Raw genomic sequence first — 10,479 nt, forward strand, 5'->3', positions numbered from 1 at the left:
AGGTTTCTCATGCTTCGACATAGGTAATCTCCATGGCGATCCTGTGACTCTGGGTGGATGACAGCACAGCATGCCAATGTTCTTGTTCAGGGCAAACCTTAGCTACTGAACTACTGACAACCCAAATGGTTTTCTAGTTGGTCATAATTCTCCAAATATTTCAATATCACATGTTAATCACATGGCCCATCTGAGCAAATGGATACCATAGGAAAAGTATAAAGGCAATTGTTCTCAAGATTAACTTATTTGTGCAAAGATTCTGCTCTTTAGATTCCTCTCCACCCCCAACTGTGACATTTTAAACTGTCTTCTAAAAGATGAAATTAGTGATTGACTTCAACATCTGAGATGAAGTTGCAGGACCTATGGAGCTAGGTGATTTAGGGGGTATGTTTTAGGATTGGTAAAGCTCTTTTAATGTCATTGCTCTTCAACTGAGCTTGCTTTTGTGTGTCCTCTGATTCTTCCTTGTTACTTATAACTGGTAAATAAGATAAATATCCAAAAACGTGGATAATCTGAAAATGCAAGAAATATCCTGTCAAAGTGCCATACTTTGCAGATATTCTTAACCCCACCTTCTGCTTACTTCCCATTGATCTCACATGCCCATTGGTCTCTACCATTCAGATGCTTAATGGAAAATTTTGGTTATATTCAGGCTTTGCTTTATACAGAATTTTAAGCTTCATCTGTTATGTAAAACAATCTTCCTATTCCCCACAATTTCATTTAAAAAGTGTTTAGGAAGTATTCACCAGATACAATTCTTTGTTGTCTGTGTCTTTTCTTTAAACTCCATTAAAATATGCTGTTCTAACATGTTTATTGTGGCTGTGATAAAACACTGACCAAAAACCACTTAGGAGAGAAAAAAAGTTTATTTTGTTTACACTTCTATTATATAGGGAAGCCAAGGCGGAAACCTAGAGATAGGAACTGAAGCAAAGACCTAGGGGAACTCTGCTTACTGACTTATTTGCTCTGGCTTCCTTAGTACCTTTCTTAGGCCTACTAGCCTAGGGATAGCACCACCCATAGTAGGCAGTGCCCCCTACATCAATTCAAAATTAAGAAAATGCCTCCAGACACAGACACAGGCCAATGTAATCTGGACAATTCTGCAATAGACTTTCCCATCCACAGATGACTTTAAATCAAAATGACTGATAGCTGAATCTAACTATGACTTATGCATAAAGAGCTTCTAAATGAGGTAATCAGCAAAGTCAGCTAATGTGTTATTACCTAGCCCAGGTACTCCATCAGAGCTAGCTATGGATAAACACAGAATCCAAAGGCAAACTTTAAAGACTCACTAGTGACTTGTGAAGTGCTCTCCTATAACAATTCTACCTAATCAAGATTTGGGAGACAGCTCAAGTCAGTGAAATATTTACTATGCAAGCACGGGGACCTGAGTTTGATCCCTATAGGTGGCACACTGGCTTATAACATCAGTGCTGGTAAGGCAGAAACAGAAACAGATTGACCCCTAGGGCTTACTCTCCAAGGACCCTACCCTACTTGATGAGTTCCAGGCTAGTGATAGACCCAATCTCCAAAACAAACAAACAAACAAACAAACCAAGTCGGGAAATTATGACTGAAAAGCTATACTTAAAGTCACCCATGTTCTCTCTTTGTGTATCTCTCTCTCTGTTTTTCTCTCTTTCTCTGTCTCTCTCTGCTGCCCCTCCCCCAACACACACACACACACACACACACACACACACACACACACACACACACACACAACCTATCCAGTCAGATCATCACTATGAGTCTCTTCTTCAGATTTCAAAACACTAGTACATTGATCAAAAACAGAATATTCAGTAACTGTATAGCAGAGCAAGAGAGGATTGAGATACACGATAACTTGCTGTTGCACAATAAGCGGTGGACAAGTTCTTTATTAAGCTTGCATAGTCATTTATTTCAATGCTTAAACTCTCCTTAACCAAGATACAAACTTTTAAACATTTTTTGGATATTTTATTTATTTACATTCCATATGTTAAACCCTTTCCTGGTTTCCCCTCCAGAAACTCCCTATTCTATCCTCCATCCCCCTGCTTCTATGAGGGTGCTTCCCCAAGTTTATCACTAGTCTTTGTAATGTCACAGCATGTAATACATGGATCAACTTTTTTTTTCTGATGTCTCATCTTGAATGAAGATCAAATAAAGGCTGAACTACAAAACAAAGTCTCCTCATTCCCACTCTGATCTCATTTGCATGGTAAGCTTTAGTTTCCAACAGAAAAGCTTTACCCATCAACTAATTTGAAAAAAAAATATCATTTGTAGTTGACATATTACTTCTTCAGTTTTACTGCTATTTCCTATGTCAACACGATGAATCTGTTGTATACACAGAGGTCTAATGATTGTAGAGATTACAGGGCAATGTCTAGGTGACATGGATAAATAATTTGATTGACAAAATGGCACACTTAGAGATTAGTTGAAGAAAAGCTTCATATGATCATTTAAAGCCCTGGCCACAGAAACCTATATCTGAGACCACAATTAACTATTGATATTTCAATTGTGAAACAGTTCTCGAATCCTTTCAAACAAAGAAGGTTTTAAATCGACTTCGTGTATTCAGAATTTGTTAAATGCATGTCTATTGGCAGTCCTGAAACATCATCATTTCTTTTAACTTCTGCGATAATATCCTGAGACTCCATTTTTCTAATAGTTATTATCACAGGACCGTAAAAACTCCTTGTGTTAAATAAAAAACGGATTCTTCATACTGACTTTTGAAACACAAAACCTTCTAACCCTGAAAAAAAAAACTTAGTATATCATTGTTTCAGGACTGGTGAAATCTGTTTTAAGACTAAAATACTGGTAGTTTCATCTATCCTACGGATCCAAAATGGCTCAAAAGAAATTTTGACTGAATTTCTTTGAACCTCTGTGACCGCACTTGTAAAATGAGAATGATAAAACCTGCCAGGCCACCCCTCCCAATCATAGAACAACTTAGCCAGCCTCCTTCCTTTACCCCAAGGGTAAAATATGAGCTTCAAATGGAACAGCGTAGATGCACTTAGAAGAAAGCTACAAGGTATTAACATCATCACTCTTTGTTTTGATTTGAATGATGCCATTACTAGCTGTTCCGAAGGAGCCTCTTGGCTGCATGCTTACTGGTTATCTTGATTGGAAAGGCTTCTATTTATCACCTTCTCCTGCCAGCACTTTGCATCCTAGGGTTTTGTGCTATGCAGAATAACAGCCAGTATTTCTTTTTCATGTTTCTGCTTCCACCTTTGATAGTTACATCTAAATTCATCCAGAGGAAAACTAACATATATCCTTGGCCAAGATAGCAAGTCCTGATTGGTTCTATTCAAGTCTCATCCTCCTCATAAAGAAACAGTATGCTTTATCTGGAAAGGCTTTGAGAGATAATCTTGTCTAAAGACTCCCTAATGCCAGTCTGCAAACCAGCTGCATCTAAATTACCTGGGGGACTTTGGAGACATTTTGGTTTTCAGTTTTATTAAACTTTTTATTACAAAAGAATTCAAACATAAACAAATGAGAGAATACTGCAAAGAACTCCAAGATATTGATCATTCTGCCTCCATAATTAACTGTCCATTGTCATTCTTTTGCATTTATATCCTATCCAGCTAGGTCTTTTGAAATATTTTGAAGCTTATATCATGTATAAATATTCCAAAATACAAAACTTATTTTAATTATTTTTAAATAAATATTCCCAGAATTAATTTCAATTGGCTGAGAAAAGAGACTAAGATTAGAATTTGTAATAGACAAACTGGATACATAAAGTTTGAAAGAAGTACATTTTATAGTCCTTTTTCTAAGCAGAAAAACAAAACCCAGAAAAGGGATATCACTAGCTGATGGTTACTTCATTGCTTCACCCTGGAGTAAAGCTGCTGCTCTCAGTAGAGAGCTATCTACAAAGACTCTATTGGAGTGTGGTTTTGACAAGAGTGGGTAGGATATCAGGAGATGAGGACAGAACTTCCTGAGATATCAACTAATCAAGGAGGCCTTCTCAGTCCACATGAACGTTCATGATTTTCATTGACTGAAATACTCATCAGGAAGTTAATCATAGACAGCCTTATGACAGCTCATGTATTATGGAATTGATTTCACTCTAAGTTGCCTTTGCTCCTCAATTAAAACTCAAGCTCAAAGGGTAGGTACTTGCCAGGGTGTAAGCTATACCACCTTCTGCCCCAGGCCCTGACTAAAGCCTGAATGGTTTTTTGTCTCGTGTGATGTTTCATCTCAGTGCATTGCTCCATAGCATATGCCACTACATTGCTTTACTATCATGCTAAATAGAAACAGTGACTGAGTCTCACAATGTCCAGTTTAAAAGTCTAAAATGAGAGCATCCCTTCATTGCATGTCATATTGCTTCAGACTGTCACTTGTCATGTCCTAGACTCTAGGACCTAGAATAACCATATAGAAGTATATTAACCCAAGAGCTACCTAGTATATATCTCCTCAAAGACATGGTCATCTACCTTACAGTGTCCCTTTGATATCATAAGGGTTTGTAAGCATGCTTGTTTGGTTGGTTTTGTTTTGTTTTGTTTTCTGAAACAGAGTCTGGAATTTGCTATGTAAAACTGAATGGCCTTTGGATGGTAGAGATCTGCAGTCTCCACCTTCAGGGTACTGAAATTAAAGACAGGAGTCACCAAATACAGCTAGGCATGCTATGGCGTTCTCAACTAGGATTCTCTAGTGAAGATGAAGAAGCTGATAAGTTTGCAATGAGTGAGAATAATAGCATAGAATATCATAGAAGCTAAGATCTCAGGTCTGAGAGTCATTAAAATCTCAGTCTTTAGCTTTCACCGTTGCAGAAGATCTTGTGATGACAAAAGACATCTGCGATTTTACTTAGTGCTGGACCCTGAATACTACAAAACAGACCCATCAGGCAAGATGTGTCCATTGGTTCAATAGGCGGTATCTGTTATGGGATAGCAGACAGGGTTCTGACTGGAGTTGAGGACTACTCCAGAAGAATAAATTTCATTCCTAGTTCCATAATCCTGGCCAAAGCTGGATTGTTTAGTTGAATGGCCATATTGTCAAATTGCACTCTAAATATATACCTTAACAACCACAGATGGGGCTACTGTAAATCTCAGTTAGAGAAGGATATTTTATGTGATGGTCAACAGTAGATGCAGAGTTGCAGAACTGGTCAAAGTCTTGAGACTCAGAGACTGACTACTCAGCCTTAAATGGGGCATCTCGATCTGTTACCCCCACCACTAGCCCAAGGCTTAGGGAACATTGTGAAAGCAGAGGCAGAGGGAATGTAAGAGCTGTATGGGGAGGAGTGCTGTAAAATACAGTCTTCTTAACTTGACACGACCATTATACTCATCAAGTCAAAGCATTGCTAGTTATCTAAAGAAGATCAACACAGACAAAATTTTAGCCCAGATGGGGGTGTGCTCTCCAGTCCTTATCGCTTACTAAGGAGCTATTGGTAGTTGGTAGAGGCTGGAGGAAGGAGAATCACACTTTGTTTTGTTTGTTTGCTTTGAAATTGTGACCACTGGTAGATTTTTCATGATCTAGTGGATATCCCCATGCAAATTCAATATAGGCAGCACTAATTGTACTTAGTGGCTATAAAAAAAAGGACAAAGAATGTGAATTTAGAGAGAATTGGGGCAAGTTGGTAGGGAAAGATAAGAGTAGGCGTGATTGTGTTTTCTTTCTGTACGTATGAAATTCTCAGGAATAAATAAAAATTATTTTTTTTAAAACTTCAGCCATGACTCGCCTGTTACTGCTTGTATGCTATTAGGCATGTCTCTAGGTCTCATTGCCTTCATTTTTAAAGAACATGATTAAATATAGAACTTAGCTTCATGTGTTCATTCAACAAATATGAGAGCCTCCTGGGTGCTGTGCACTGACCTTGTTGCAGAAACAAGCCAGATAAGGAATCCCGAACAGAAGGTCTAGATTTTAAGTTTTGTGCTAAACCTTAAATGAATAAAGCACCAAAAGAACTTAGCATGAGGGCTGATTCCCAGGAGCATTAAAAACATTACTAATCTCTGGCTATTGTGAGCTGGTAAGAATGGTAGACAATGCCATAAAAAGATATTTCAGTATTTTCCCCAAACACGGGACACATATATAAAGGTAAAGCAAATCTATGGCATGGCTTGTAGGAAGGCTAGAAGCAATTCATGAAATAATATTTCTGAAATGTAGAAAACTCTCCCACAGCCAAAAAGATCTTATTTCTACTTAAAACAGCACCATACCAAAAATGTCCTCTCAGTACAGGTACTAATGTCCAGTTTGGTTCTAGAGGATCTCCTTAAGCCAGAATGGTTTTTAAAGTAATTTATTTACTGTGTGATGTGTGATGTGTGATGTGTGATGTGTGATGTGTGTGTGTGTGTGTGTGTGTGTGTGTGTGTGTGCGTGCGCGCGCGCTTGTGCACATGCCTGGCATACATGTAGAGGTCAGAGGACAACTTGTACGATTCAGTCCTATCATTCCACTAAGTGGATCCTGGGGATTGAGCTCAGCTTGGCCAGTTTGGTGATAAGAACCTTTATATATATTGGGCTACCTGACCAGCCCCCAAACCAAATGTTCCCATTGCATGGATGTGATAATTGACAGAATAAGAGAGGTGTGGTGAGTGGACTTTTTACCATTGAGCTACTAAATCCATGTACTTTAAGGAATACCATCTGCACATTTACAAGAACAACTGAAGGCTATTCGTGATGCTAATCAACAGAACTTACCTAGAAAATGATTATGCGAGATGGGAATTGGCATATAATTCAATACATAGAAAACAAAGACTTAATACAAGGTTATGAAGATTTGAATGATAATGGAAGAGAAGTATACAGGCTTACCTGTAAAGACCAACCTTAAAAATATGGGAGGTAAAAAAAAAATTAAAAAAAAAAGAATTAAACTAAAGTATCTAAAAAAAAAAAATATGGGAGGTAGGCTGATATTGGGCTCCATTCTGGCAAAAGAACATTGAAAGAAGAGAGGACCAATCTGAAAGAGAAAGTATGGCTATGCAAGGACCATACTCAGCCTGTGAGACAATAGGTCTAGGAGGAGGATAACTTTATTCTCTGCCTATTAGTGTAGCTGAAACTTCTAATATATTTTCTGCCCTAGTCAACACTCACTTAATAACCTGAAAGAACTGACCCTGCAGACACTTTGCTTTAGTGACACCAGCGAAGCAGACTTGATATTGAGGGTCTGTGTTTCATCGGTACCATGTAATTGAGGAGAGATATATCTCACACACTACAGTGTCAGGCTTAGTTAATATGTTGAGAAATATTCGAACACCTACAGCAAGATTCTCCCTCATGTGTGATGACTAAGAAAGATCCACATTCCAGAATCAACAGAATCTTTTAAGTGACTGCCACTTTTTTCCTATCTTCTGTCACTTTATTTGGAAAGTTAACATTTCTGTAAGGTAGGTGTGTGTGTGTGTGTGTGTGTGTGTGTGTGTGTGTGTGTGTGTGTGTGTGTGTTTTCCTGGATTAAAGTGAAGGAGTGTTGAATAAATCTAAAGATGAGTTTTGAACAGGTCTTTTACCTATGTTCCCTTTCTCTTCCCGAAACTGACTAATGCTAGATTCCAAAGGTCACTTGTCTTTAGCAATTACTCTGAAGCACTACATCCAACCTGCTGCCTTTAAACTATTCTAGCCTAAGGAGATTTCCTTCTGTTTTCTTGGAAATAAATGTGAACTGTCAATTGAATACCACTAGTAAATGTTTCTAATTGATGTTTCAGGGGAGTGGTTTTTTTTCCCCTTCTGCATGTTGCCTTTTATCTTGGTCCTTGGCCTTGCTGTTTATTAAAATAACACATTATTTGTACATTCATAAAGCAGAGAAAGTGAGTGAAAGAACAATACTTCATTTTTCCTTTTGTTGAACTGGATAAAAACACCATTAGTGGAGAAAGGTTCTTCTGTTTTCATGATTTAAAGCCAGTATATTTTAATAGCTAAATCAAACATGGGCTGAGATGTCAGCTTCACTTTAGTGGGATGAAAATATTGACCCTAATCAAATGTACTAGGCTAAACAGTGTGTTGGGAAGCTTGCCTTTGCTCCCTGTAGTCCCTATTTTGGTGCCCACTCATGCTTGTGATGGTAAGCTAGTAAATACAGCACCTAGCTCACAGTTACAGCGAAGACCCCAGGACACATGGCAACCACTGTGCTGCATGAGATAACTAGCATGCAATTTTAAAGCCACCTGAGCAGGCTTCAGGCAAATGAAAAGAAAAAAAAAAAGAATTCTCACACCACTGAACTGAGGGTGTTAGGGGTGAGGTGCTGTAAAATAGTTTGAGGAGTTTTCTCCATCACTTATCTCTGGGGTTATTTTATATAAGAGACTTTGAGCCTATAACATAGATAAACTTACTCAGAATTCCCTCTTAGTTCCAAAATTGCAAAACGTGGACAAATGGGTCTATGAAGACATTTACTCTTCCCATGGGCAAGATTGCTAGATTTAAGATATAAAAAAAATACAGAACACAGTCAAATATGAATTTTAGATAAACAATGATTAATGCTTTGTATAAGTAGGCCACAGATAGTGTTCTAGGCGTACTTATATTATCAGCATTTTTTAGCTATAAAAATTGAATTTACTTGGGTGTCTAGTATTTACTCTGGAAATAGTATTCCTAGTACAAAAACTAGTGGATGGGAGCAGAAAGTTCCCAATTGTTATTATAGTAACATAGTTCATGTCTCCATAGAAATGGAGGATTTGCTAACAACCAGGCACTGTGGAAGCATGGTGCCTTGCACACAGGGCACACTAAACACGTATTTATTGCTCTACTTCATGCCAATAAGAACCCTCATCGTAAACTCATTTATACTAAGACATTAGTTTCTTACTATGATGCTCTTCTAGAAGTATTTTTACTTTAAATGAGGTCCAGGAGGAGATCAATGCTTAACCCACAGAAATTCTTCCCTAATGATAGATTTTCAACTTTGACTGAGCATTGTGAATGCCCAGGGGAGCTTGTTAGAAATACAGATACCAGCATCCCCCTCCTCAAGTTTGATTCTTGGGTAGAATCGAGGCATTTGTATTTTTAACAAGCATCCCTAGGGATTCTGATGCATAGGAAAGTTTAAGGCGCATCATTCTAACATATAAGTGCAATGTCAAGGAGCATGAATTGGTGTATCCAGGGAACAATGTACTTCTATCCAACAAGTTACCTGAGAAATGATTATTCTGGCTTATGGACCATTGGTTTATAACAACCCTTCAAAACCACAGCCAGAAACATACATTTTCTCTAATCTCAATAGGAATCAGTGAAATAATAAGTATTAAAATACCTGAGTAGAGACCATTTAATCAGACATTCATTCTGGTGCTCTTCAACTACATTGGACATGGCACGTGACTGGCCCTGAGAGAAGACCTGATCAGCCATGCTGTTTTTCTTATTACATATTATAGTCCAGAGAGAAAATGAAAGGAATAAAGGAGTGGAGGCAATGTGTCAAGAAAAGGATTAAGTAGAATGTAGAGTAACTTTAAATCAGGAAAAGGTCAAGAAAACTCACCAAAGAGAATGACAAGAAAACTATAAATATACAGAGGGTGCAAACAAGAGGCTACTAGAGCCAGAGGAAGACTTAGTTACAGATTCTAAAGGAAAGATTTCTTCAGAGTAGGGCAGAGTAGGGAGTGAAATAAAAGGAAGGAAAAATAGGAAAAAACAAACAAGCAGAGAATAGACACACCAACACAAACAGTTGCGTTGACAAGGAGAGACCCTAGGAAGAAAGGGAAGGAAGAAAAGTGAAGTTAGGGAGATATAAATCCAGGTTATAAAAAAATTAATCAAACTCACTCTGACTGTAGGATTTTCACTGTTGTCTAAACAGGGGATCATGGTGAAACAAACAAACAAAAACCAATATCAATATACTTTCTCAGAAAAGTAGTACATGGCTGTGGGGAGTCTGAATGGGTAGGAAATGAATACCACAGATGCTCTTTCTTTATGACATTTGCTTCTTACAGATTGCTGTTTTCAGGGGAAATATTGATTCCCATTGTAAATGTACGCAGATAAATCATTAACATATTTAATAATTAAGGGTGGGATCCTAATAAGATATTGAGAAGTAAGGCAGCCTTTGCTCTGAACTTGATCCAACTCTCCAGACCCATAACATTCATTTTCTTCCCATTTCATTTTCTTGTTATTATCTGAATTCATCTTCTTGTTTTTATGAAACTTCTGGAAATCCCTTTGCAGCTGATGTGCACAACCATTAAGTGTAGGTGATTTGGCTTCTGCTTTGGGCGATGCTGTGGAGCGCACCAGCTTCCTGGAAGAAACACTGCAGAAAGAGATCAATTTTGCTTCACGGTGCTT

This window comes from Rattus norvegicus, chromosome X (assembly GCF_021556685.1).
Source record: "Rattus norvegicus strain SHRSP/BbbUtx chromosome X, alternate assembly SHRSP_T2T, whole genome shotgun sequence".
In the NCBI taxonomy this organism is placed as follows: domain Eukaryota; kingdom Metazoa; phylum Chordata; class Mammalia; order Rodentia; family Muridae; genus Rattus; species Rattus norvegicus.